A 23,130-nucleotide genomic window follows, 5' to 3' on the forward strand; every position below is an offset into this window, starting at 1 on the left:
CTGTCTCAGGATTTTGGTATCCAACGGATATCTCAGACGTAAGATCACATGGCTGGTGAGGGAGGAATGACTTCATGGCTCTACTCTAGTCTCTCAGATGTGTCTACATCTATTTCTAGTACTTTGGTATGCTTTCCTCCAGAGGTCTGTAAAAGTTATTTTTGCAGCCAGGGGTGGTGGCGCACACTTTTAATCCCAGCACTTGGGAGGCAGAGGCAGGTGGATTTCTGAGTTTGAGGCCAGCCTGGTCTACAGAGTGAGTTCCAGGACAACCAGGGCTACACAGAGAAACCCTGTCTCGAAAAACCAAAAAAAATAATACATATATATACATATATATATATTTGCCTCCTAGCTTTAGGTATTAAATATTCAGACACATCCCCTTTATTCATCATGTTGTTTTTGTGGCCCCTGCTTCATTTCTTTGGCTCTTCACTGATTTGTGGACCAGAGAGTCCCATTATCTAATGCTATTTCTTTGGAGGCCATTTTGCTTCCTGAAATTTTTCCTCCTATACTTGGGATGATAATTCAAGATCTCCAGTTGATTCTTGGGTCTGCCAGATGTGGGGGCTAAGTGGTAATGACTAATGGTTTCTGGTTCTCCAGATGACTCCTGTCAGCTTGAGAAAACTTGGACTAGTTCTAGAAGACTTGAGTAAGAGGAGGACTTGGCGTCATAAGGTAGGTGAATAGATAAGACCCAGTTGGCTATGGAGTTTTCCTTTCAGAGGCTCAGAGAGATAGGGTGAGGACAAGTATGTCTTCATAGGGCGAAGCAAGTCAGGATGCTTCCCAGGGCTGATGGGAGGTCTGACACCCATGCTTCCACAGCTGCGGGAAGGAGCTGCTCTAGTTTCTAACCAAGGCCCTGGGTCTGCAGTCAGGTCTGGAACAGTGGCCATAGAATAGGCAATCAGAAGCAATGAGCTGTGTGCCCCCCCCCCTTCTTCTGGATGAACACTCCATTTAATAAGCTCAAGGAAAACAATCCCGAAACTGGAAAAATAAAGAAAGGGCCATTAGTTGTCTATGTTCTCCGCACATGTGATGTCTTTGTTGTGATCACAGGAACTGTCACCTGAGAACATATGTTTCTGTGTCCTGATGCCTCCTCCAGGGAGGGAGGCTGGTTCAAGGGGAACACACCATGTAGTTACAGGGTGAGCACAAGAGAGAAGAGACAGAGGATAGACGGTGACAGCAGCAGTCCTGGGGAAAGGTGATGACAGCCTAGGGAGGAAGGATGGATGTTAGGACCCTGTGCAGGTTTATTTCTCAGCTGGGGATGTGCCAGCTGGATGATATGAGTGGGAGGTACCAGAGTGGCATCCATGACCGCAAATTTATCCCCTTATCTGCTCAGCTACAGAGGATTTTGAGAAAGGTTGCCTCTTCTGGCCTCTCGTCCCTTGGGGTGGGAGTTGGGTTAGCTTTAGGAATCCAGCCCAACTCCTCCCATCCCAGACCCTCCCTACGCCCCCCCCACCGCCCCTGCCAAGGAAGAGCCTGTCACAGGAGAAGGATAACACTCCCGTGTCCAAGTCTTCATTTCACTTGCAGCTCGGCACTAATCCAATTGCTGCCTCTAACCTAATTCTCCATTGTTGCTAGAGTCCTTTGCTTTGCTGATATTAAAACTCTTTTCATTTAATTGTGCAGAAGATAGATCCTCCTTGGCCATCAGGTGGTAAATATAGAATAGCTGATGTGTAGCTCTAATTTCTTCCCTGGCAGGCCTCCTGCAGCTCTGAGTAATTGGGGACCACAATATTCTGAAGGGAAGGAGACAGGAAGGGAGAACAGGAACAGGTCTTGTGCCTGACATTATCAGGAGGTCATAGGTACAAGGCGTCTGCCTATGTCCATAGGGTCAGCTGCTTCTCCCCTGACTTTTATGTTACATGATGACTAGTAACCCTGAGATGCACAGGAATCTAGCACTTCTGAACCAAAGGTGACTAAGAGATGTTGTTCCACTGTAAAGAATGTGAGGGTTCATATGATCCCCAAGAATTGGATAATAAGCCCCTCACTCTCTTTAAGGGTAGAAAGTCCAAGTCTCTGTGCAAGGTCAACAAAGAGCCATACAAGAGCTCTTTTGATCTCTGAGGCCCCAAGTGACGATGGTGGACTGTAATCTTGTTTGGTGATCACAAGGTTTCCCAGCAAGTCACGGAAGGGGGGGGGGCATCAGTGCAGATGTCCTGATTTCCATGTGGGGGAGAAATAGTGTGTGGAAGGTGGGGTCATTGTGTGTTCCCGTGGTGGGGAGGGACAACGGTTCTGGGTACCCTTAGCATACAATAGGTTCCAGGTACCCAAGGTCTTTTCCATTCAAAGGGTGGGGGTTCCAGTGTCAATCACTGATCTAGTCTACAATCACAGCCAGCTGTGGAGGAAGAAGGAAGCATCCTTGAATGAACCTGTTTGGCTGTGACTGCAACTTCCTGGATACTCATGCTTTCCTAATTTCCCTAAGCTCTGGAAAACACAGCAACCCTCTCCATTTCCTTCAGGAGAATGGCAGCTTCCTCTGGGCCATATGCTAACTCCTCGAGCTTCTAGGGTCATCCCAAAAGACCATGGGTTTTGAGAGTGGTCCAGTTTCCCATCAGAGACTCCCCTGCACTGCAGTTCACTGGCTTCTCCTATCACCACTGCTCTTTAAGGACTGGTAAGAACATTTCTCCCAGGCTGGGTCCTAGGCTACCTATTTTTTGTCTCCAGCCTTATAATGAGACATGAGTTTGCTGAAGCTCCTTTCTCCTCAATACTTAGGGATCCTTGAGGGTCCATTCCTTCCAGGTCCTGTTACCTGGCACACCCATACTACAGCACAGCATGTCTCTGCAAAGACCTGCCTCTCCACTTCCCTGCCTGTTGCTGACCCAGGACCCTCAGAGCAAAGGGAGAAGACTCTCAGGGTTCAAGTAGCTATGGAACCCTCTCAACTATGGTCCTGAAGACACCAGGGTGCTTTCCAAGACTCTCTCCTGAATTTGTCTCCACTGATGCTTATCTCAGATTATAGGACCAAGCTTCTTAGCCTACAGGAGAATCGCCCTCCTAGACTTTACATTTTCAGAACCAGGAACAGCAGGGCATGCGACAGCTGGAAATACTGGTCCAGATAGTTTATTCATAGGTGTATCAGGGCCGGAATCATCACAGTTCTCGGGTCCTTTCAGTTCAGACAAGGAATCGAGGCCCTGAGGCCGGGTCTAGAAGGTATGCTCACTCAGGCTCCTGCATGACATCCTAAGGATCTTAAAATTTCAGATTCTGATCTAAGATCAGCATTTCTGATACTGTAGTGGAACACAGATGGAGGCCTCACAAGAACAATGGTCAGAACCACAGAAATCTAACTCCATCTCCATCTCACATGCTACCTAACCTCTCTGGCCATCAGTTTCTTAATCTATAAGATGAGGATTACAGTGGTACCTGTCTCCTGAGGTGGCCTGAGATACTATAGAGATAGCCTTTCCAAAGCACAGCACAGCATCTGGCAAGAGACACATGATTATTAATTACCTCACACTTCCCCTCAAACCAGTGCAAACCATAATGAGCTCTAGCGGTTCCAGCAATCACCAAGCAAGCATTTAATTTATTGACTTGGAAAATGGAAGGGCTCTGTATCAAGGGACCATTTGGATGAAGTTTTCAGAAAGAAGGAATGCACAGATGTCTTTTTTCTCCTCCATAGAAATTTCCTAGCACTAGGAAGAGGGTGCAGACTCACTCTGTCCGTCTTCAAACAGCCAACAGGAAGCAGGGGGGCAGGCACAAAGTCAGACCACTGCTGGCTTTCCCTGGGGCCTTGCAAAAGTCAGGGATGCCTTGACTCCTGCATGCTTTTCTTGTTTTTTTTTTTTCCCTAATGACTTCTGCTGCATGGGGAGCGGGGAGGGGGGAACATCTCAGGAAGCTGTTGGCAGAGTGCTAAGCAAAGATGTGAGCTCTCCCCAGTGATGGGAATAGAGGAACCTCACTTGCCCAGCACAAAACACTAAAGGAACACCGCAAGCTCAGAACAGTAGCTCCCTTTGATTGTGCATCGTCCTACGGTTCAAAATAAACTTATGGATTAGGCATAATAGCATAGTAAGAGAGAGACGAGCAACTATTAATAAAGAACAGCCATAGCATAACTGCAATAAAAGGTGCAAGGCCATAGTCATTTTCTCTGTCAGAGTATCTTAATGTACTGAGCCCACATAGTCTGGGATGCTGTGGGTGACCTAATGTCCGGGTGCTATGATGAAAAGACAGGGATGGTACTGGAGAGCCTACTAGGCTATGAGGAGAGAGGGTTCTGGAAGGCAAACCATTGGATGCTACGAGAATGGAGCTGAGAGCCAGTACAGCTGTTGAGTGGCCAGTAGGTCAGTGGGAGTAGACTCACAGTGGACACCATAGACCAAGGGATAATTCCTGCTTCCTCCTGGTGGGTGTGTATTGAGTTGGACGGTATGAATGTCGTCACATTCCCCAGATTAGTTCTGGAATTTTCCACTTAGTATTTTAGGCTGTGGCTGAGCAGAAGCAACTGAAATCAAAGAAAGCTCAAGGGAGGGCTATTGTAATATTTTATTAACATGATGTATTAAAAGATTAAAAATTAGTTTTAAAAAATCCATGAAAACCAAAGCATCAAACTTTTAAGCAGACGCTAAGCTGTGGCCCCTGAAAGCAACTGCTTTCTGCCTAATGTGCCTGATCTTGAGGATTAACTCTTCTGGGACCAGTGTTGTCTGTGGCTCTTAGAATTCAGACTTCTGAAAGCTCCATAGTAGCTCAGCAATGAGAGGCTGGAATGCATCAGCCTTCTCTGGAATGAAGTTACCTGCAAGATAACTGCCAAGGGCCCCAGCATTTTGCTTTCCTGCATCTATATGAGGCTCTTACTGTGGTTCACTTTGTACAGAAACTTAAAGAACTATGGACTGATGCCATGTATGAACCCATGCTGTCATGGAGGACACCGTGAGTTAGTGTTTTCCACTCCAGATATCAGGAGTCCTCTCTGCTGGTTTACCTCCTGTGCGACTTTCAGGCCCAGCCTAGTCTTCCCAGTTATCTTCACAATCATCCAGTCCCAGGGGTCTTTCCCTCAAGCACACATTTGAGACTTGACTGTGTCCTGAGCTGTGGCGTAGCCACACAGTTTTGAATTTTAAACTAGCATCAGCATACATTCAAAGTTAAATTGTACTGAAAGGCTCAGAGTGAAGTGGAGGAGATTACACACAGGTCCACTTTCTCCATGCCCAGTCTCACCTCTAGGGTGCAGTCACCCATAATTCTTTCGGCCATTTCCTCCTTTATTTAGCTCCACTGTCTTTAATAGGTGTATACATGGTATCACTCACTCACTCACTCATTCACTCATCCATTCATTTATTCTTTCATTCATTTACCTTTTTACAGCAAATATGGCTTAACTTCCTCATGTCCTTTCTGCTCCCTTTCCCTCCCTCTTCTCAACCAGCTGTTTTGTTGTTGAATAAAAGCAACCATTTTTTAAAAGCAACTACTGAGTCCTATTGTACCTTGGAGTTCATTCTCCTTTATCCAATGCTCGCTTTCCCTCAAATTAAATGTCTCCTTTCTTGTTACCTGATGTCTTTTGTCTAGGACTCTTCTTTCCAAATCTGGCTGGCTAGTGTCTGTCTCCTTCATCCACAGGTGCCTGCCTCATTCACTTCCTCTATTCTGGTTCGAAGCTACAGTTTGCTGGGGTTGACACATAGGTGTGTCTTAGGACACCAAATCTCATCATGTAACAGTCCTTTTTCTGCTTCCCTCTGTTAAGTTCCTCACACCCTGGATCTCTTTTCTTCCCCCTCCTTGGTTTGGGCTCTTGTCTCAGTGGCACACTGCCTTCCAGAGCAACTGAGGACAGGCACCCTGGCAGCAGCACTCGTAGGTACTGTCTGCCTGAAAATGTCTTAAACTTGGTGTTCCAGAGCACAGAGATGTGGGCTAGAAACATTTATCTCCATATCTTCTTTTGCTTATTTGAATTTTTGACACAGGGTATCACACTGTAGCCCACAAGGGTCTTGTCTTCTTCCTGATCCTCCTGCCAAGTGCTGGGAGTGCAGGGGCCATCATGGCTGGCTTCAAAGTACTAGCATAGTTCTCTGTTAAGCCCAGAACCATCTTGCTTTTGTGATTCCTGGGCCTGGACAGCTGAAAGGCCTCGGAAGATCCTAAAGTCTGATTATAAATATTTGTTTGCAATCGTCTCCACTGTTCTGGATGCTGGGTGAGTTCTTTGCATACAGACACTGTGTCCTACTAGCCTGGTAAACTTTTAGGTGTAATGTCCTTGATAACATCTTCATTCTGCTCTCACATTCTAGACTTTTCTCTGGGTAGTTGTTGGAATTTCTAGGCGGAGCTATACATTTTGTTGTATTTATTTATTTATTTATTTATTTATTTATTTATTTATTTTTATGTCCTACATTGGATTTAAAACACATTTTTTCCCCTCATGATTTCCATTTGCTTTGTCTTCTACTCTTGTATTTGATGCTGTTCTTTTCTATTTGGCTTGATTTTCAATAGTTCTTTTCTATTGTACTTACCTTCTTCACAGTTTCCTTGTGTCTAGATACAACACTCACACACACACACACACACACACACACACACACACACACACAAACACACACACACACACACACACACACACACACACACACACACACACACACGAAGGAGGGAGGGAGGGAGGGAGGGAGGGAGAAGGAGAGCATTAGTTCACTGTTGGTGGGAGTGTAAACTGGCTCAACTAGTTTGGGAATCAATGTGGAGATTCCTCAAAAAGCTAGAAGTAGTTGATAAATCTATCATCTATGTGGTGGTTTGGATAGATATGCTCCTTTCAGAAGGCAAATGTTGCCAAGTAAAAAGCCTAGTGCCAGGTTTGAAATACCTCCCTTCAAGTTGTCAGGGATATCCTGGGGAAAGTCCAAAATAATACAAGCTATATTGCCATTTGTGATGGGTACTATTGGCTTTTAACTTGACTACATCTGGTATGAGCTACAACTCAAGCAGCTGGGAACACCTGTGAGGGATTTTTCTTAATTAAATCATTTGAAGTGGGAAGACCCACCTTTAATCTGGTTTACACTTCCTGTGGCAGCCTATATCAAGCATGGTGTGATGGGGCATGCCTTTAAGTCTGTGAGTTCAAGGCCAGCCTTGTCTACAGAGTGAGTTTCTGGACAGCCAGGGCCATTACACATTAAACCCTGCCTTGAAAGAAAAGGAGCTTTGGCTCTTAGTCTGCTTGAGCTCATTCTTTCTGGCAACTTCATTCCTTCATTGGTATTAGAGCCTACTTCTGCAGGATTCTGGAGTATACTGAGGACTACTTGAGACATCCAGACTCCTGGAGTGAACAACTGTTGGATTCTTGGACTTTCCATTGGTTGACAGCCCTTGTTAAACTAACTGCACCACAGCCTGTAACATGTTAATAAACCCCCTTTATACCATTCCCCCAAGTCATTCGTTCTATCAGTCCTGTGTTTCTAGAGAATTCTTTCTAATGTTCTATTGATCTTGATTGCTGTCTAGAACTTGAAGGTAAGACTATTGCTGAAGACACCATATTCTTTGGTCACTGGATATGGAGAATTCAGCTGGCACTGACAGGAAAGCATCCTCCCTGCTGGCTAGGTTTCATAGTTCTGAGAAATGCTTCCAGGAGAGAAAACTGTTATGAACACTGCAGGCTACAGCAATGACCAGCCTGGAAAATTCTGCCCAAGGGCACAGCAGTGGCACTCACGTTGTAGGAGTAGCCAATGGCCTTTTGATTGGATTTAAAGCTTGCTCCACAGGAGGAAAACACATTTCTGGTACATAAATATGTCCAAGAACACATGTCTGGAAGAGTTAATAAACTCTAGGGGTTCACCCACTATTATTAGTTTGATAAATGGACATAATATCAAAGTGTCCTTCAAATCTCTATTAGTGAGGCTCTCACTCCTTATCAGGGAAGGGAAGCTTCTTTGAGCACTATCTGGTGGCTAACACAGACATTCACAGCTGTTCAAAGAGCAGTGCATGTGTCTGTGTTATGTGCTCAGCCATAAACAGGACATCAATATAGTACCCTTCATCTCTAAAGCTCAGGAAACATCACAGAAGAAAAGATGTGATACTTGTAAGAGCCATTGACTGGGGAGAACCAGGACAAAGTAGTGTCTTCTAAATATGACTAAACCACTGGACTCATAAACCCACCACAACTGTGGTTACCTGCATAACACTTGTCCTAGATCAAACCAATGAACATTCCAACCTGGATGGGCCAGGAGGGCCATGAGTCTCCCCACCTACAGAAGGAGATATTAATGCTTACTGGATGCTAGGGGAGGAAGTGTCAGTTTTCTTTAATGATGTGGTCCCTGGTAGGCTGGCCACATTCTAGTGGGTGCAACACAAATGAGGCTCTGAAGGTTATTATTATTTTTAAGAGGACATAAAATTAGGAGAGGAACTCTGATGGGATGAGATGAAGTAGATCCAGTAGGGGTTAGGGGAGGAGTGTGTGTTTGCCTGTGCCTGTGCGTGTGTGTGATATGATAAGAAAGCTTTGTAATCATGTATACAATTTTTAAAAGAATTAATAGAACTATTATACTAAAAATAGGTGGCATGCTAGAGCAGGGCTTGTGATTCCAACCTCTAACATAGCCACGTGTCCAAAGATCGGGGCAGGAGGATCAAAAGTTAAGGCCAGCTTGCTCAAGAGAGTTCAAGACCAGCTTAGATGAGGGAAGTTTACTTTGGTTCATGGTTTCAGAGGGATCAGTCCATGTTCACTGGGCTCCATTGTTTCTGGACTGTGGTGAGGTAACTCATCATGTGAGGGCTTGGAGCAAGCAGAGCAGAGCTGCTTTCGTCAGAATGGCCATGAAGGAGACAGAGTGAAAAGGAGAAAGAAGATGATGGCAATGTACAGCCCCTAAGGGCATGCCCCTAAGATCTCAACACCTTCCACCAAGTAGGCACAGCCTTATTGTCAGCACTTCCTCACCATGCCATTTAATTATAAATCTATCCTCGAATCTATCGATGGATGCAGAGCCCTTGCGTTCTGATCATCTCTGTAGAGCCCCTCTTCTGACTGCTGATGCATTAGAGCACATCTTCAACACCTGGGCTCGGGGAGGGATGTTCACACTCAACCACAGAGAATCACTATTGTATGTGTGCGTGTGCATGTTTTCCCAGCATTATTTTAACCTCCTGTTTGTTTAGTTTGCTTTTCTTCTGTGTATTTCATAGTGTGTCTGGACTTCAGTCTGAAGTAGCAGGCTCTCCTCGGATGTCTGATGGCCTTTAGTTTGAGAATCTTTCATCATCATCTTGAAAGTTTCGCTTCCTCTCTTTTCAGCTGACTCCTCTATGTCCTGAATCACAGACTTCCTATTTCTTGGTTAGTTTCTTTCTTTGGAGTAGCATTTGCCAGGAACTTTCTAAGAAACACAGAGGAGGTGATTTTGTGAGCTCTTCATGTCTGACTACACATATTTTCCTTCTTTTATTCATTGTTTTACCTATAGGATGAGTGGCTTGATTAGAGATGGAACTCTAGGTTGCAAATGAGCTTCTGTGGAGCCTTCCGATGTTTCACTCAGTCATGCTCAGGCTTCCAGTGTTGCCGTGGAAACGCCTGATGCCATTTTAAGCCCTGCCCTGTGTACACCATCAATCAGTTCTCCTCTTGTTTAATTTTTTTTTTCTTCTGTCCCTGATGTTCTGAATTTCATGCCTTCTCATGTCTTCAGTGATTTGTTCCATAATTCATGGGCGTTTTCAAAGCAGAAACTCACATCCGTGAATTCTGGAAAAATCTCCTCTCTTCTGTTTGAAGGTATAGTTCCCTGTCTTCTCGCTGCTCTCCCACTCTGAAACTCCTGCCAATGAGATATTAGACTTTATGCTTTGAAGCCCCCATTTCATATCGCTTCTTACTCGTCATTTTATACTACTTTCCAAAAATATATTCCATTGCAACCTTTCTGCTTTTTAACTGAAGGTTTACTTCAAGATGTGACACTTTTCTATTTATTCTCTAAGAATGTTGCGTACTCTCTGGGTATTCAGTTAAAAATAGCATTCTGTTTTTAAGGAATGTTTCTCCAATAGTCTTTATTAACTTTTCCAAGACATTAGCTTCAACTTCAGCTTTTCCACATTACCTACCTGTTTCTGTGTCCTCTCACTTGAGTCCTCTATCTGAATCCGTCTTTGCTTCTCTCTTTGTCACAGAGCCTTCATATTGGAGCCATTTCTAATGTGTAAAGGTCTGTATCCCAGACAGAGATACTCATCATCTGAGAGAGTCTGTGCAGAGACACAGCTTGCCACATTCCAGCTTCTCTGGGGGCATTCGAGTGGTGTGGTGAGTAAGAATGAGTAAGAATGGCTCCTGTAGGTTCGTGTATTGGAATGCTTGATCTCTGGTTTATGGAACTATTTGGGAAGGATTAGGGGATATGGCTTTGTTGGAGGAGGTGTGTTACGGGAGTTTGAGGTTTCAAAAGCCCACACCATTCCCAGTTAGCACTCTGTCTGCCTCTCTGTCTGTCTGCCTCTCTGTCTGTCTGTCTGTCTATCTGTCTCTCCCTCTCTCCCTCCCACCCCAAACCTCCTGCCTTGTGCTTTTGGCTCAGCTACTGCTCTAGCGCCATGGACACCTGCTGTCATGCTCCCCACCATCAGAAAATGAACACTAAACCTCTGGAGCTTTGACCAACCCCCAAACTAAGGACTTTCTTTGATAAGTTATCTTGGTCATGTGTTTTATCGGGCAACAGAAAGAAAATAAGACCGGTGGCAAGCCCGAGTGTCTCTTTCTTGAGGTCTTTCCTTTTGAACTGGTAAACCTTTCCTGAGGAAACCTTTCATGCCTCGTGGCGATGTTGGGTAGAAGCTGGAGGCTTAAGTTAAGCTGTGTTCTGCTTTCTAAGAAGTCTTCCTTAACCCTGTCCTGGCCCTGACTGGCCAAGATTGAGGAAAAGACCTTGCACTGTTGTCTTCAACTTGGTGCCAAAGCCCCCTTGACCCACCAGTCTTGCTTGCCATGGAATTTTCAGCTTTATGAAGGAGGGCTTGCTGCAGACTTGCAGAAGGTATGTGCTTCCATTTACCCTGTCTCCCCAGCTGAACCCAGTGCTAGGGTAAAGTAGCTTTGGATTTGTTGAATTCATAAATGAATGCTATAATTAAAGTATGATTATATATAAATTATATACTTAATGTATAATTATGTAAGTCATAGATTGATGTTATAGCTCATTTATGGGAACATTAAATACTTGATAACTTAATGAGCCTATAGTCATGAATGACCGAAGTCCATTTTGGTATGGGCAGAGGGCAGAAAAGGGGGAACCATCCAGGAGTTCTCAAAGAAGTCCTTATAAGTCACCCAGACCTGGCCTCCCTGAGCCCCTAAAGAGAAAGCAGATGGGAGTTGAGCCACAACAATTCATCTGCTATAGCTGACTTGCTGCTGGAGGTGGAGCAGAAGATCCAGGGTTGGGGCACTATGTGTGCCTCCTGCACCAGCTCCATCTGGTCTTCTGAATGAAGCCAGAGAGGCAGAGTGTCTCCATGGGGAACCAGAGAGTCTGGACAGTGCCTCCAGCCCTCTCCCTTGGCATTCTGATATTGCTTGTGCTGCTATTTCATGCCATCACAGAATTCTCTGGCCATCTCAAACCCCCAGCCCCTCTTTCCACTGCTCCAACTGCAGGGGCTAGTTGTCAGTCTGGCTGGCTCAGTCTCCTAGTAATCATTTTTTGTTCCTACTACCTGACACATTGCCCATCTTGGGTGGACCTTGGCAGGAGCACAAACAGGCACAGGGCCAAAAACTCTGGAGTGAATGTCTGGGTGTGGTACAAGAATCCCTTACCACTCCTGCCCTGGTTTTCTAGTCTATAAACCATGTGTGAAAACGACATCAATTTATTGGATTGTTCAGTGGGTTAGCCACAAATTGCTGAGAACTCTGCCTGGTACACACCCACCTTACAAATGTGTTTCCCATGATCACCAAGCAAGTGCTTAGGAAAGATCTGCTGGGTTAATTGAATCAGGTGTTAGCAGTGGGATTATCACTCAGCTCTGGCAACCATGGCCTCCCTGTTGGACTTTCTGCCTCCCTCTGATCTCTTTCAGTCTGCCCTCTGTTCTGGATGCTCACAGCTTTGGGGAGGTCAAGCCTATTCTGCTCAACACTGTTCTATTTCTCTGCCTCTCCCCAATCCCACATGCACATGTGCACACAGATTGCTGAATGTGTTCACATACATGGGAGTATTTGCTCTTCCCATGGTCTCTTATGCTCCAGTCTGGTCCCATTCTCCCAGCTTTTTCTCCTCTCTCTGCAAACTCCTGTCCAGTTTTTAGTCCTGGAAACCCTCATGATGCCTTTGGCTCTGTTATCTTCACCCCTGGAAGGCAATTATTTTCAGCTATATCTAGTGCTACAGAGATTACCCTGTTAGACTTTCCCATTTTGTTACTCTCCTGAACTTCTTGAGGAGGCTCCCATCACAACTCTTTAGCCTATAGGAGCCCTCCACCCCCATTTGTTGATGAGCCCCACATGGACCTTAGGAAGAGTGTTGACCACCTCGGGCACAGTGACTTCCTTATGCTTCACTGGCTTTCTGTTCACCTGGGGAACAGTATTCTGAGGGCCTCAGGCTAAAGCAGTTCTTTTGTTTGTCTTGGCTGGGTCTCAGAGTTCTACTGGGCTCAGGACTGGGTTTGTCTTTTCTGCTCACCACTTCTGCACTATGCCATTCATCTCTCCCCTGTCTCTAGGCCCTTCCCTCATTACCCAACTTAGACTTAAAGGCTTAGGGCAGAGTTGAGGGTGAGCTGCCCTGTTCCATCAGCAGCTTCACCTACGCCCCCCATCATACCTTCCATCTGCTCTTTGCCCAGCTCCTGAGTTGTTGAGGAGGCAATGGAAGTAAAGCAAGGGAAAGGACTTGCACAGAGGTAGTGAATGGAGCTAGGATTGAGTTGTTTCAGTTGTGGGTATGAAGGGTATTCCCTGGCCTTCCGCCCCCACACCCTGGCAGCATCTCTCTTCTCCCATTGACATTAACTCTTCAGTACTCCACTTGGTACTGGACCACTTGTGCCACCCTGAAGGCATGGCCAAAAGTATTGCGTGGTGAGGAGCTGTCCTGAGGCTGAAGTGCTGAGGGATCAGGCACCAGTGCACATGAAGGGCATTGTCCAGGGTGGGTCCCGGAGTGAGCGCCTACTCCAGTGTTCTTTTCAGAGGGGTGCAAGGTTTGCTGCCTGGCTCTATGGGACTTGAAGTCTCATCTCAAAGGCCTTTTCCATGGCCACCTACAGCTCATCTGTCACTTTTACCTTAGTGTGAATGAGATCATGTTTTTTTTCTGTGAGTGCAGCCTCTCATTATTGAGGGCCCTAGAGATGGAGATGGAAATATATTTCCTGAGTTCACAGCCTACGCCAGGTGGTCTAGAAAGACTCCCTAAGCCTACATCTCACAGCCAAGGCTGCTCCTCAGGGCCCCCTGAGACACCCTTGTCACCATTCTCTGCCTGTACTCCCTGAAAGGAGACACTGAGTAGACACACAGGAAGCTGCAGGATGGCTATGGGCATGAGGAAAAGAGAGCAGACCCAGGAAGAAAAATGAAGTCCCTTGAACATTAGCAAACCTCTACTCTCTGCCTTGGCCTAGCACAAATCCCCAAATTCCCAGGGTTGCCTTTCTTTGGGGAGGACTGTAGGGGGTAGGGATAGTCTTTGTTTTGGGCCCCAGCCTGGCCTTGTGCCCTTTCCCTCTGAACTGTGGGTGATGTCTTCATTGTTGTTTTTGCAGTGTTTTTGGCATCTAGAGTGAACTCTGGTTGCCATGGCAACTCCAGCAAGGGAAAAAGGGAGAGGGTTGAGGGTATTGAATATATTCCACTCTCGGCTCCTTTTCTATGTGGGGTTCTATGAGGGCTAAGGCTAAGACTTTCCCCCAGAAAGCCCCCCCCCCTCAGCACCCCATATCTCTCCTGCCTGGCTTGACTTCATGCTGGCCACAGCACCTTGCTAGCAAGATTCCTTTAAGAGTGAAACCTGGGCTTCCTTCCCTGCAGCCGAAGGATGTGTTAGAATGGGGGAGGGGAGACCTCAAAGAAACATCCCCAGTTGGGAAACCACACAGACCCCTAGTTCTTCTGGGTACAAGGGAACAACAGGCAGGGCAGGAAGCCATCTAAGTGCTTAGAGAGTCAAGAGGCCTTGCTCTCTCTTTTAGGCCTCAGCAACAAAGGTGTGGAAGTCACTCTAGTGACGTGAGAGTCAGGTTTCTCAGGGTATCCAGGGAGCCCTCCAACACCTCAGGCTTCAGAGGCCTCTGCTGAAGTTCTTGCCTACATGTTCTACACTGAGAGGAAGGAGCCAGTGTACCAGGCTCGTCCTTTGCTGACTAGGGTTTGGCCATATTCTTTCTATTCTGAATCTCTAGCACAAGGTCTGTCCCCAAACAAGATTTGCAAGGATGCCTGCTGGGTGAAGGAAGGGGTTCTTACAGGAAAAAGTGAGCAAGTCTAGGGGAGACTCAGGAGAGGGGGCCGTTGGGGGACAGTATGTCACTGTGGAAGATGCACTTTTGAAGATGCTCCAGGTAACAGAGACTGGCTGGCCACTTCAGAGCACCTTTGGCTCTATATTCTAGACCCTTGACACCAGTTGGTAGTGGCGGTATGCCCATATATTTCACCTCCTTCCTTGGGTGATCCAGTGAGGGAGAGGCAGAGGCTTGGGGAAGCAAATGAAGAAGGTAGAAAAGAAAACCAGAAGCAGAACTAGTAAGAGGGAGGGGGTGGAGGGGAGGAGGCGGAGGGGACAGGGGAAAGGAGGATACAAAGCAGAGGAGTTGCAAGAGGGAGTATCCAGAAACATGATGAAGCGGTTCCACATCTCAGCCTGTACCACCTTCAGCCTGACAAAGCAGAATCTGTGTGTTTGTTGTGAATGTGTCCTTGGGGCGTCTTTATCTGGTGAGTTTAGATTCTTAGGCTGTAGATCAGATCACTCTAGGGCTCTAACCTAGTTCCTTGAGCAAGCTGACCAGAAACTGGCTCCTTCCCTGGTCTTTAGATATCCCATTCTTGGAACCAGGAGGCTTGTGATACCTAAGAGAATGTAGGATAAATCTACCCAGGCTTAGATGCCTCCCAGATGATCTCTAAGTGATTCGATGGCAAATACTTTCAATGCTTTCAGCTTCTGTGTGATAATATCTAAGTGGGACAATACCAACACTCTTTCCCTTGGAGGTGGTGTGAGGTTTGAATGACGCAATCCAGCTAGAGCACTAAGCCTGGGCATCATAAGGATTGTAGAAGTCTGTGCTTTTGTTCCTCGGAACCTTCTGTGTGGATGAGGAAGAATCCTACACTGAACTTCTGCACGTGATTCCTTGCTCACAGAGAGGGGTCAGTGATCCTGGCTCAGAAAGCAGCCAAGGATAGCATTAGAGCTTATGCTAAACAGGAGCAAGTAGCACGTTTCCCCTGTCTGATCCCCTCCTGGGCTTTTAAAAACATTTCCTTTCCTGCTCTATCTTTGATGAAGTGTCCACTGTACAGATGAGGAAACTCAGGCTGGAGGAAGAGAGGGGCTTGCTCGGGTCACATGGAAGATCCAAACAACTAAAGAAGTGGGGACTCACTGCCCAGGAGGTTCCTTTCAATGTGGACTCCGGCAGGGAGCTTGGGGACTGTAGGAGGACAGGGGACAGGCTCAGTTCCTGCCAACGGCACTCATTACCTCCCACTTACTGTTCTTTTGCTGATTCTGAACAGCAGGTACCAGGTCTTAATGCCACCATTGCCTCTCCACATCAGGAAGAGAAAATTGGACTAAAATGGCTTGGTGCTTTTACCTCACTGTTTGGAAGGGAATGAAAGGACAGCATAGGGCAAGTAGGCAGGGAAAGGATGGTTTCTGGATGGAATCAAGGCATGCCAGCCTGCAAGGGGCTCAAAAGCAGCAGTCCCTGAAAAGCAGATGCCTGGGGAGAGGCAAAGGTAAGGGCTTAGCAGGGCTCAGACCTCTCACTTACAAGATTTAGGTGTCTGAACCTCTTTCAGTGAATGAATGGTCTTTAAATATATTGGAGGGCATCTCCATGTGGGGCCTGGCAGAAAGACAAGGTTCACCTATAAATATAAGGTGGTTGAAACCACTGAGGAGACAAAGCTTGGTACTCAGCTGGATGAACGCAGGGAACAGGGAAGCACCAGAGCATCAGCAAAGATGTCAGCTTTCCCTGGGGCTGGAAATAGAGGGATCTCACTTATCTAGCATGCAGTGTGCAAGAGATGCCATAAACGCAGGGCATTAGCTTCTCTTTTTCATGCATCATCTTGAGACCTGCAGCCTGTGGCTCAGGACAAACTAACTATACAGTGCACTTCCAACAGAGATTGGGTTCTGTCCCCAATGCAGGGGCAGCCTAAGTGCTACTGATAAGATGATGGCCTGTGGACCACTGTCATTGAGAGGCAATGAGGGGAGTACTCAGAGGCACAGGAGGAATGGTAAAAGGGCTGAAGGTCTGTTCATTGTCATCCAGTGCTCCAGAGGCAAGTGAAGCAAGGTATGGGCCTGGTAGGAGCTTGTGGAAACCTATCATAACATGAAGTCTGTGGATAGAAAAGCCCAGATCTCAGAAGCCATGGCAGGACTACCATTTCTGCTCCCAAGGAGCAGTTTGGGGGACATCTTAAACATCTTGAAATGTGCCTTCTCCCATCACTCTGAACAAATACCTGAGCAAAAGCAACCTAAAGGGGGAAAGGTTTCTTTTGGCTTGTGGTTCAGAAGTCATGGCAGGGAAGACAAGAAGATGGAATGCTTGGTGTGTGGTGCACCTAGAAAACAGAGAAAGGATAATGACAGTGTTCAGTGGACTCCTTCCTCCTTTTCTGTGTGCGTATGACATCTGCATGTATGTGTACAGTGTGTGCAGGAATGTACATGTCTGTGAATGTGTGTGTGTGGGGTGGCTAGAAGTCAATGTCACTGTCTCTCTATTGCTCTCTATCTTATCTTTTGAGATAAATGTTTCTTACATAACTGGAATATCTCTAGTTTGGCTAGACTAGATCCAAGCTTCCAGGATCCACAGCTCTGTCTTTCAGGAGTGGGATTACAGGTAAACACCATCATGCTCAGTCCATTATGGACGCTTGGACATCCAAATGCAGGCATTAGTGCTTATGAGACAGGCACTTTTACAACGCCATCTTCCCGGTACCCCTTCTGCTTTGGATTCAGTATGGAACTCCACCATTTTAGATGGTGCTGTAGTTATTTTTCCATTGCTGTGACATAACACCATCATTGAGACAATGGAAGAGAGACTTTATTTGGGCTTTCAGTTTTAGAGGGAGAGTCTATAATGATGATAGAGGCATGGTCGGAGGCTAGAGCAGGAAGCTGAGAAATGACACTTTCAACCACACACATGAAGCAGAGAGCTAACTGGAAGTAGGATGACATTATGAACTCTCAAGGTCCATTCCCAATGACATATTCCTCCAGCAAGGCTGCACTTTCTGAAGGTTCTATAACATCCCCCAAATAGAGCTATCAACTAGGTACCAAGTGTTCCAATAGCTGAGTCTACGGGGACTTTTCTCATTCAAATCACTACAGATGGTGCCATCTATATTCAGGTGAGCTTTCCCTCCTCAGTTAAGCCACACTGGAAACATCTCACAGATATGCCAAAGGTAACAGATGTTCATCGTTAATGTCCCAGGTGTTTACTAATCCTATCTAGTCCACAACTGAAACTCATGAGTCTTATCCCTTTCAGCTTGACACTCAAACATCATAAATAGTAATATTTAACCCATAACATTCCACCCATCATCCTTCTTAGGCTCATGGAGATCTCACAAATGGAAAATGCATTCATTAGAGCATCAAAAGTTCTCATAGTCTTAAATACTAACACTTGTTCAAAAGCCCAAAGGTTCTTTCAAGACTCAAGGCAATCTCTACACAAAAGCATGTTGAAACATCTAAACCACAATAGCACATAGTAAATATCCCCTTACCCAAATGAAGCAAAGAAAGATTTGGCTCAAGCAAGGCCAAAACACAAGAGGGAAAACATTAAGTCTTTCAGCTCCATCCATGTTCAGCCCCTGGGGATCTTAATGACATCATCTGGGCTCCAATAGCCATTCCTCTGTTGATGCTACACGCAGCATATATCAACTCTCTTTCTCTTGGTCCAGATCCATTCAATGCAGCAGTTTCCTTCTACAGATTTCCCATGGTTTTAACATCACCAGCAGCCACAGGTCTCTACCGAAGCCTAGGCTTCACCATTACATTTTCACATAACTGAGACACACAGACACATGGACTGGCCTTGGTTGCTTTCTGAAAACGTGACCCAGCCTCCATGCCCCTCAGCTTGTATTGTGCAAATCTGCAAAGCAGCACCGCATGGATGATACCTTTAAGTTCTGCTCCCAGCTTGAGATGTAGCATGGGACCTTTATGCCACAGTGGTACTGGTCTCTATGCCAGCTGGGGTTGTCTTTTACAGGCAGCTTAGCTGGTCTCTGCCTCTTGCTCTGCTGTTCTGTAGGGGTCTCTCAGAAGTCCCTACCTCTTATCAACGTTTGGAGAAGTAGGAACCTGGTGCATCTGATCAGTTTCAGGGATCAGAAAGATGACAAACAAACATGAATGAACCTGAAAAAAACAAAACAAAACCAAACCTTCCTTCATTTTTGTCTAGCATAAGGACTCCCACATTCCCTTTAGTGAACAGGAAACCCCTGAAGAATTTTCAGCCCACTCTCTATTCTTTGAAAAGACTTTGCATTCCTAAAATATTTTATTTTTTCCTACTTGTAATTATGTACAAGTGTGTGTATATGCATTTGAGTATATGTAGGTGACAGTAGGTGCCCATGGTATTTAGAGACATTGGATTCCTCGGTACTGCAGAGTTGTGAACTGTTTGATTTGGTGCCAAGAACTGAACTAGGCTTCTCTGCAAAAGAAGTATGCAATCTTAGCCTTCGAGCCATCTCTCCAGTCTTGAATATGCAGTTTTATAAGGGGGAATCCTTCAAAGTGTGGGGTCTTACCATTAAGGAGAGTAAATGCTTGGTTTCTCTGTAACTGTTCTAACTTCATTAACAGTTATGGGAGGTATATCTACACGCCCCTGTTTACAACTTTAAATTGCCTCATGCTGTTTCCTTGTCAGGCTGCACAGTGGTTTTTCATTTGTTTGTTTGTTATCCTTCTGATCCCTGAAACTGATCAGATGTCCCAGGTTCCTACTTCTCCAAGATTTGATAAGAGGTAGGGACTGCTGAGAAACCCCTGCAGAACAGCAGGGCAAGAGGCAGAGACCAGCGAAGCTGCCCGGGAGAGACACTCCCCAACCTTCGGAGCTATTCTCAAGTTTTGGGTTTTCAGATTTTGTGAGCTATCACCCATGCTGGGATGGGATGAGATTTGGATAATGCAACCACCTTTGAGTCATTTCTGCCCCTGTATGTAATCCATCATCTGCACTCCTGCCAGCAACCTAATAAAGCTCATTGGTTCATAAGTTTGGACTCTGCTGTCATCCTTACTTTGCTCTGTTATCAATTCCCTATCTTGGGTTAGTGGGATTTAATTCACATTTCCCTGGAAATACTGTCACACAACAAGTTGACAGTCAAAATTAGCAATTATATGGAAATGATGTGGAAGCCAAGATTATAAGGAGTCTATTCTTGTGTGTGTTCAAAATTCATTATTTAATTATAGTATATATACATACATATATATATATATATACATACATATATGTGTATAATGTTCTTATATAATATATTTTGATCACATTCTTTCCCTTACTCAAGCTCCTCTCATATACTTACCACTTCCCTACCTGTCAAACTTAATGGGTTTTTTTTCTTTTTCTCTTAAAAAAATAAAAAAACAACACCTGGAAAAGTAAAAACAGAAACAGAAAATGAAAAATGAAAATCAAAACAGACAAACCTAAAAAAGAGAAAATAAATAAAAAAATAGCAAAACAGAACAAAATTAAAAAGTACAGGGAAAGAGGGGACATGGGGCACATGGAGTTCTTTTATCACAGCCAACTTCCTACAGCCTGCCCTGGGTGTTTTTGATAAGCCTAGTGATAGATACTCCATTGGAAAACCTGAATCAATTACAAATGGCTTTCTTGTTAGGAGCAGGACTTTGTGTCCACTTCCTCTTCTTGAGGCTGGTAGTTTGTCTGGTCTTGTGTATGCTGCCACAGTCCCTGTGAGTTCATGTATGTTTCAGTACTGTTGTTGTTGTTGTTGTTGTTGTTGTTGTTTTGGAGTTGTCTGCCATCTCTAGCTGTTATAATCTGTCTGCACTCTCTTTTGTACAGATGCCTGAGCCTTGATGGAATGGATTTGATACAAATATCTCACAGTGCCGAGTGCTCCAAAGTCTCTTACCCGTGGCATGATGCAGTCATGGATTTCTTTGCTAGTTACTATCTTCTACAAGAAGACACTTCTCTAACAGGGTTTGGGTGATGCTCTGATCTGTAGGCAGAGCACTTAGGAGTCATTTTATTGCTGTGTTCTTTTAGAAAAATAATATTAAGTTTTTTCATAGACCCATGACCTATCTAAAAAATCAGGGTTTTGGCCACTTTCTTAGTGTCATATATGGCCTAAATCCAAGTTTTAAAAAATGGCTGCTTACTCCCATGACATTTGTGCCCTTATTGTACCAGAATATGCTACAGGTCGGGCTCTTGTTGTAGGTTTCAGACTTTATAGCTTGGTGAAATTAGAGAACACCTTTCTCCTTCTATAGTGTGCTAAGTACCTTTCAGCACCCCAAATGCTAGTCAGTAGGTGTGAAGTTTCTGGCACCAGCTTCAAGTTTCCATGTTCAATGATATAAATTGTGTCTTCAAAAATAAGGCCTTATCATGAGGCTTAGACAGCCAATAGCCTTGGTAATAATAGCATGCTATGTTTTGGGAGAATCTGTAGGCAATGACTCAATAATGTAACTCATTTCTGGCACTGAAGGTTTTACTTGGTGGAATATGATGTCTAGTTTGGGCAATGTTTACCCCATTATACGGTGGCTCCATTTAAATTCCTTTTATTTATGTTTGTATTTCACGGTGCTTTTGGAGTAGTAAGTTTCTGTATGACTTTGCAAAAGGCCGTTGTTATTAATTGTCCTTCCCCATATTTCCCCATTTACCCTGATTTCCCAACTCCCTCCCCATTTAATCCTCCCATTTCAGTTTCCCCTTTATGTTTTTGTAAAACTATAAGCTATTTCCCCTCCTTTAGAAGATCACCTTCTACTCTCTAGGTCCTTACTAGGCAACTAACCTATGGGGTTTTATGGAGAAACACATATATAAAAAAGCTTGAAAGATAACATCCATATTTATGAGACAGTATACAACTTTTATTTAGGTTTTGGTTAAGGAGGTTAATCTTGTACTTGTGAGATAAGACACGACTATGCAGCTGCTCTGTCCTCTCACAGATCATCTACTCTGCATCTTTCCTCTGCCCTCTTTCCTTCTTTTTTCTCCCCCTCACACTTTTAGAATAGACCTCACACTAGGGAGAATAGACCACACATGTCTGAGTATGTCAGCATCTAGTGGCCTGGACTTTCTCCCCTAAGGATATAGGTATATACAGAGATGGTGACTGCATTTCATACAGGCACACCCACAGCCTATCACTTGGCGTCTCTGATAGATATTTAGAAGAACACTTAGGCTGGGACCAGATTTTGAAATAGCAAAGACCTCCTGCATATTGAACATTAGGGTACTGTCCAGGAGAGTTCAGATGCCCTGTGTAGTTTGGTACAGTAGTCAAAGCCCTGCACCTGACATACTGTGAATGATAGAGACTATTAGCATCCTGTAGTGGGTGCTGATAGCACAGGCCCTTGGCTCTATACTTGGAGCTCCTGATGTTTTTTGTAGCAGCTGTATTATTCTCCTAGCTGATATGCCTGCATACTCAGTCCACTAGTGAGTAGGGGGTTATCTGGACTGAAAACCTGAAGAGGGAGGACCAAGGGAGGTTCCTTATACTCATGCCCTCAGCTGTAGCACTCTCTCCAGGGACTCCCTGGATTCTACTCTAGAACTCAAACATTTTTCAATTATGGAGAATGCCAGGATATGTCCAAACTATGGCTTGCTTGAAAGTGGCTGACTGACAACATAAAGGAGCCCAGAGGGCTGTAAAAGCACAGAAAGGCTTCAGAGAATGCTGTCCAGTATGGTTTCTAATCATGTTTAACATCAGGGCTACAAATCTAACCAGGCGACTCAGTGACTAAGACAGATGACAGCAGAATGAATCTGACTACAGTAGGTTCTGGCCCAAGGCCTGATGACTGATCTCACACTTCCTGCCCAGCCAGGACAACCCTTGGAATGTCCTTGGTTATCCCCTTGGGATAACCCTGGGGAGTCCTAAACTGGTTGTATTTAGTGCTGTTTGAGATGCTGTCTTAGAATTCCCATTGCCATAATGAAATATCATGACCCAAAGTAAGTTTGGGCTGAAAGAGTTTATTTGGTTTATACTTCCACATTGTAGCTCACCATTGAAGAAAGTCAGGCAGGAACCTAAAATCAGGACTGATGCCGAGTCTGTGGAAGGGTGCTGCTTACTGGCCTGCTCTTCCTAGCTTGCTCAGTCTGTTATAGAACCTAGAGGTGATCTTACTCACAATGGGATGGACCCTCCCACATCAATCACTAAGAACATGCCATACAGACTTGCCTTACAGCCTGAACTTATGGAAGCATTTTCTTTTTTTTCTTTTTTTTTTTAGCGTTATCTTATTTTATTTATTTATATATATATTTATTTTTGTTTTTTCTTTTTTATATTTAATATTTTTTTTTGATTTTTAATATTTTTATTACATATTTTCCTCAATTACATTTCCAATGCTATCCCAAAAGTCCCCCATAGCGCCCCCCACTTCCCTA

At 44.9% G+C, this 23,130-nt stretch overlaps 1 long non-coding RNA gene across 1 annotated transcript in view; it reads left to right on the forward strand.

The window, feature by feature from the left end:
- LOC110295571 overlaps positions 1 to 23,130 on the forward strand; it is a 52,381-nt gene that overhangs the window by 9,884 nt on the left and 19,367 nt on the right. Inside the window, exon 3 of the long non-coding RNA XR_003836943.1 lies at positions 613 to 687. This is a non-coding gene — a long non-coding RNA (uncharacterized LOC110295571). The remainder of the gene's footprint in view (positions 1 to 612; positions 688 to 23,130) is intronic.

The sequence above is a fragment of the Mus caroli genome, chromosome 6 (assembly GCF_900094665.2).
Source record: "Mus caroli chromosome 6, CAROLI_EIJ_v1.1, whole genome shotgun sequence".
Taxonomy (NCBI): Eukaryota; Metazoa; Chordata; class Mammalia; order Rodentia; family Muridae; genus Mus; species Mus caroli.